General features: G+C 45.4%; 1 protein-coding gene and 1 long non-coding RNA gene across 12 annotated transcripts in view; one reads left to right on the top strand and one right to left on the bottom strand.

Moving 5' to 3' along the window:
* TCF20 (transcription factor 20) overlaps positions 1-6,353 on the top strand; it is a 209,778-nt gene that overhangs the window by 81,375 nt on the left and 122,050 nt on the right. The window lies entirely within an intron of this gene.
* On the bottom strand, positions 1,928-6,056 carry LOC106722975. Of its 3 annotated transcripts, none has more exons than XR_001358977.2 (3): positions 5,879-6,056; positions 4,417-5,632; positions 1,928-2,989 (listed from the first exon to the last, which is right to left on the bottom strand). It is a non-coding gene; the product is annotated as an uncharacterized LOC106722975 (long non-coding RNA). The 3 variants fall into 3 exon arrangements; XR_003091894.1 differs by having other exon boundaries at positions 1,928-2,986; XR_003091895.1 differs by having other exon boundaries at positions 4,417-4,614.

The raw sequence follows: 6,353 nt of genomic DNA, 5'->3' as shown, positions 1-6,353 counted from the left end.
ACCCCCCCCCCCCCCCCCCCCAGCCAAAAAAAAGGAAAGAAAACCCCTGTTAAAGGCTAACACATTACAAAGAAATTCTTTCCATAAAGCAAGTTCTGGCAAGGGAGAATTGGTTTATGGTAAGACCATTTGAATTTTTTCCTTTTATAAATTTAGGTACATTTAGTGATTCAGATAATGAAGATTTATTGATGACCTTTTCTGCCTTGTTGGACAGTCTTGCCAGTGAACCATATATTTATGTGGTTTTCTATTTTTAATTCTCCCTCCTCTCCTCCTTATTTTGGATATCTGTGGAGAAATGGGATCCTTTATCCTTCAGAGTTCAGCGTTTGTTGTTCATAACCCTTTTGCTGGAGTCGTGTCCCTTTGTCTGCAACATCAGAACCACTTCCACAGCAACCAATTCCAATATTGCAAGCAGAGGCTTCTAACTAGAGATGTAAAGAATAAGCAGCAGAAACTGAGCAGGTGTTAAGGAACAAAGATCATGTTTCCATGCAGCAGTTCTTTGCAACAAAGATGGAGGATGAGCCCTATCGAAATATTAAGACAACAGAAACAGATTTGTCTCCTATGCTGATATTTCTTGACTTTCCTCCCATGATTCCTACATTCAACCACTTTTATCATCTTCTCCTTGGATGTGCCTCAGGCTACTTCAGCCTGGCTGCTGAAATCTGGCTGTATGACTCAGTGTGTGGTATATGGAGATCTTCTTGTTGTCTGGAGGAGAGCCATTCCCAAATGATGGCCAAGTCATGACTACTGGGTTGAGTGCTCTACACAGAGTATTTCTACGAGGCATAAGATTTCTTTAGTGTCTTTGGGAGAAAATCCAGTCCTAGGGAATTAATGAAGGAGGAGCCCTTCCTGCATTCACTCCAGTATTCAGGGAATGGTCTGATACTTCCTCCCTCTCCAGTGGGGCAAGATATATAAAACTTTTTAGCTAAGGCACTCTACAGAAAGTAGAAGGGCTGGTGGGAATAGTGCTAGGAAATGTTAATGAATGCAGCCAGCCTGATGTCTTTCTTGGAGAGAGACAGACTAGCTGCTGTTGCTTTACACTTGTCTAAAGAATTAGCTGTCCCACAGCGAGCGTAAGTTGCCATCCTTGATTGTGTGACCTGGAGGGGCCTGATCTCATTGTCCTCTTTTGTACTATCTGTCTTGAAGTTTTTTCTTTAGTGCCCATCCTCATAGCATACGACCACTAGAGATAAAAGCTGTTCAAGTGCATGGGAGAGTCTGTCTACGACATGAAACAGAATTAAGGGAGGAAGGTCCAGGCAGAGGTGCTGTTTTGAGAAGGGGGTTCTGTTAGTGTGCTTCAGAAGAATCTGTGCATTTGTTCCTGTGTGGAGACATGAGTCTCTACATGCTGCTCATTCAGTACTCTTCATCAGCATTGAAAAAGCTCATTCTTTAAAACTCCCCTCAAATAATCCCACCAGCTGCCTTCAGAGGTCCTGTCATTCTTACAGATGCCCGTGTACTTGTTTCCTGCAGCCAGGCAGATGGGATTGGAAAGTTAATTGGTGATATTCTTTAGGATTTTTTTGAGAGACTGACTTAGGTACTATTGAAAGGTACAGAATTAACAGCATCTGAAAGCCAGTATCCTCCAGCCACAGGAAAGACAATGTCACTACCCTGTAAACCTCAATCCTGACCTGGCACAACTGCCTTTAATGTAGAAAAGCAATAAACATCATTTGAATCCCATTTCTCCTTGTAGGTTCTAGGCAGTGCCTATGGCTTTTGAGAGTCGACTGTGAACACTGACCAAGACAGAAAATACCCCACCTCACCCTTAACATAGCTGTCTGGAGTGGGATAATGATTCTGAGTAATTACTAACCTGTAGCTAGATCAGAAATCTGAACCCACTTCTCATTTGTATAAAAGTAAAAGGGATGTTTGCAGCAAAGGAGGAGGGATTGGAGAGTAACAAAGGGGCAAGATTTTTATTGCAGAGGTGTCCTGCTGGCTCCTCAGCTATGGTTGTGTTGCATTAAATAGTGGGGAGTTCATTTTTTCTTATGTTGGAATAACAGTCAATTTACAGCACTTAATCTTAGAAGACATTTGAGAATTTACAACAGTGAGTAAAATTCCGTTTAAAATTGGCTCTAAGAGTTATTTTTGGGGAGTGCTCATAAGTTTGGTTTTAATAAATTCCATATTTTTAATATTTGAAAAGTAACTCCTATAAATCAGACTTAAAAAAAATCTGATGTAGAGAAGGCTACTGATCTTGATCCTAGAATTGGATCTACACAGGCACTGAGTTACAGTAATGGAAATCTGATGGTAGGATTGGGATACGAGTGTCTTAATGGGATTAATTTTTATTAGCTCTATCAAACATAATAATTTCTGTTTTGGATTGGTTGTGGTCAAATAGTTATTCCAGAGATCATCCAGAATGTGAGTTTCTTGCTTCTAAAATAAAGTGTAGCTTTTGGTTGTGAAGAAAAAGTAGAAAAATGTGAACTAAATGTAAACTGATACTATATTCTCTTCCTGAGTCTGCAGGCATCCTAAAACAATTTCTCGGAGGGGTGAGCCTTGCCATTCAACTCCATAGTTTTTGTTAACTCTGAAATCAAAAGATGATGATATAAAATGAGTGTTGCTAACTGCATTATTGCGGGTCACTTTAGCAGGAATATAATTAAATGCGACAAATAGTGTTTTGGTACTTCTTAATTAGGTGTCTTATGGATGAGCAGCAACTCTTATAATTTAAGATAATGGGGGACAACTTTTTTGGCAGGTGTCCCACAAATTAATCTTTACCCTCCCTGAGTGCCACACTGATCCTTCTTCCTCTGCTCAGTCTGTTTTCTGTTCCTTGTCCAATTTTCTCCCACTTTTTGCTTCCTGCTTGTGTGTCTTGTCTGCTCTGTTTCCTGCCCCATCTCTTGCTGTGCTGCCAGTCTCCTCTGCCCATGGCACTTGTGCCATTGGTTGGCCATCCCTGCTTTAAGACATAGCATACCACATATAAAACTTAACATATGACCTTTGTAACTTTTCATTAATAAGGTTAGGCGGCCACTTATTTTGCTTCGTTATATTAAACGAACTCTCACATCAACAGTGGTACATTTTTCTCATAGGCAGTTCTGGAACAGTAGTATATCTAGTGTGTGCAGATTGACAGAACAAGTTAATTCTATGTTCAAAGTACATTTGCTGATTAATTGGTGTTACCAGCACTTAAAAACGTACATTTTTGTTGTTGTGCTTGCCTTTGAAGTATCTAGCAGTGGCCACTGTTGGAGATAGGATACTGGATGCCATGTACCACAGGACTGGTTCAGTGTGGCAATTCTAATACTGCTGTATTTTTCATAACAAGTTTTTGTATTTAATATTCCTGAATTTTTAAAAGTTGACTCTTAGATATTTAATTTATCTTGTGTTTAGAAGTGCACATGCTTGTATGATTTTTATTTACATGGTAATTTTTTTTGTCTCTTACAATTTTTTTTTCATATAAGCAACATTTAATGTATACAAAGACATCTATGCTGTGCTTTAAGCCAATGGTGCTCAATCTTCTGTCCCCACAAATCAGATGAATGGTGTGGGCATGGACTGCCAGCCAGATTCCATGGGCAGGGTCAGTCTGTGGACCAAATCCAGCACAGTGCTGGTGCACAGGGTCAACCTGTGGGTGTGATTCCACGTGCCAGCCCTGCCTTGCATGATAGATCTGGCCACAGCAATTAATGCTGCCACTGCTCCCCTGCTGCCAAATTTCCAAACCTGTGGGGAACTCCATAGGGTGGATGACATGGCCCAGTGGGCCAGAGTTTGAGCACCACTGCTCTAAGCAATCTTACCCTAAAGGTTAAAAAAAACCCAACCCCCCCCCCCATAAGATTGAGCCATGAGCTGCTTTCCACCCCTATGCCAGAGGCACAGTTAACCAAATCTGAAATCCAAATCTGACCCATGCATCCTACCATTTCTGATTACAGCCTGTATCCTGCTTCTCCTTTCCCTGAATGCTTGAGGCAGAAGCACTGCTTAGAGCAGTGTTTCTCAATCTGTGGGTTGTGACCCAGAAGTGGGTCGCAAGAATATATCAAAAGGGTTGCAAACAAACTTTAAAAACGGATTCTGCTTTAAAGGAGAAAAAATGCAGGTAACTGTGGCTTTTCTCTTGCAGGCTGGCAGATTTCCAGCCTGCAAAGGGCTGCTTAGGACCACACCATGCTCCACACTGTGCCACCCCATGCCCCACACACAAGGGTGCTGGGGCCTGGGGGACAGCAGGTCAGGAGGGGCACTGGGTTGCAACTGGCCAATGATGTTTACAAATGGGTCCTGGTAGAAAAAATGTTAAGAACTACTGACTTAAGATTGCCTGGAGGACATCCTACAGGGTTAGGTAAATACCTGGGAGTAGTAAATTGCAATCTGGAAGGTGGTTTATGGAGACCACACCAGAAACAACTTCCTTTTGTATCTAGGGAGCTCTACAACTCGATCACTTCTGTTGACCACAGTTGCAGCAGTCATATGGGGAGAAACATATGGCTCGGGTATACAAGTCAGGCATCCAGTGCAGATCAGAGCCACTAATGCATTGTGTTACTGGGGAGGGAGAGAGAGAGAGAACACTTAGTAAGACAGAACCTGTTTTTTGAGGTAGCTGCAGTTCCCAAATAGTTCACCTGGAGCACATTGCAGCCATCTAATCTGAGACAGAGAATGCAAAGATCAGACTAGAAGCTTGGTACCAGAAACGATCAAGTCTTGGCATGTTGTGGGAGGGGCAAGACCTTCCTAGAAAGTTCTGCTTCTGTGGCTGCCTATCTAGCAGCTGGGGATTCAGTCAGCCCCTGCTGATTTGCTAACTCAACTGACAAGTGGTGGGAGCAGGTATTACTATTACATGTTATGGTTGCTTCCCTTAGCCTGTTGCCATCGCTCTAGTATTATCTACTTTGAGCTTTAGCCCATCTCATCTATACCTCTGTCTCACCCAGCATTAGTTTTGATAGGGACTGCAGTGTACAGTTTGCTTTTCTGCAGGTTAAGTCACCCACAAGGAAGTTGTCAGTGAAAGTGTTGTCCGAAGGTCTGTCTCAGCTCAGCCAGTTAAGCAATCCAGGGTTTCGCTGGCTGAGCTATAAGGAAGGGCCCGCTCCTGGAATAAGCTTTATTACAAGAGATGAAGGCTGCCTGAGGCTCATGGGAATGGAGCTGGGGGAAGGGGCAGTCATGGAAACTGTCATAGCTGCTCTGCAAAGCTCCTGGCAGAGAGAGTTTTAAGTGATGTTCAAGCTTTCTCTGCCCGGCACTTAAAGCATTTCAGGCTGCCAGGCTCCTACATTTTCACTTGAAAAGCTCTGAGTGGCAGATGGAGGAAGCTGGAGTGTCATACAAAGCTCCCTTCCCTGGCATGCAGTTTCAACATGAAAGAGTTGAGATGAGCTGACAGGCTCTGCATCCCCCTTCCCCAGCTGGCCCCTTCACCAGCATCCATGTTTCAGCCCCTGCCTACACTTATACCATGATTTAAAAGGAAGAAAAAAAGCCTGAGGACTATAGATGCACACAGCAAGTTGCTCAGGTGGGAAAGTGCATGTGGTTCTTCAGTCTAAGATATCTGCAGGAAAAAGATTAAAAAAATAAGAAATTACAATCATAGAAAACTCAGGGGGGAAGGGACCTCAGGGGGGTCTAGTCTGCCCCCCTGCTCCAAGCAGGACTAGGCCCAGCCCTGTCACTCTAGCCAAGGCTTGCAGCGGGGTCTTAGAAACCCCCAGGGACAGGAGAGCCCACCACCTCCCTGGGTGACCTGTTTCAGTGCTTTTTTACACTCCTCGTGAGGAAGTTTCTTCTGACCTCTAACCTGAACTTCCCCTGCTGCAAGTTGCGCCGGTTGCTCCTTGGACTGCTCTCAGTGGTGGCAGGTGACAGGACAGCTCCAGCCCCTTCGTCACCCCCTGCACTGCAGGGAGTCGAGGGCTGCTAGTGAAGCCCCTCAGCCCGCTCTTCTCCAGACGGAACGAGCCCAGGGCCCTCGGCCCGACCCGGCTTCAGGGCCGGGGAGGAGACTCCTGCGGGGCTGGAGCCGCCGCCCGAGCTCGGGCAGGGCCACGGGGAGCTGCACCCGTTCGAGTCCTTCAGCTGCACTTTGCTGGGGGGGAGGGGGCAGCCGACCCGTCACCGCCCGGGGGCTGAGGCGCTTGGCAGCCCGTCCCGTCGGGGCAGGGCGGCGGAGCACTCGGTTGGGGGAGGGGCGTCCTCAGAGGAGGGGAAACTGAGGCGCGGCTCCCTTGCCAAGGCGGGCCACATGGACAGAGATCCCCGGGGGGTGGAGAGAG

Source organism: Alligator sinensis, unplaced genomic scaffold (genome assembly GCF_000455745.1).
Source record: "Alligator sinensis unplaced genomic scaffold, ASM45574v1 scaffold1081_1, whole genome shotgun sequence".
Classification (NCBI taxonomy): domain Eukaryota; kingdom Metazoa; phylum Chordata; order Crocodylia; family Alligatoridae; genus Alligator; species Alligator sinensis.
The sequence above is the reverse complement of the archived record's forward strand: the minus strand, read 5'-3'. Positions and strand labels throughout refer to the sequence as shown.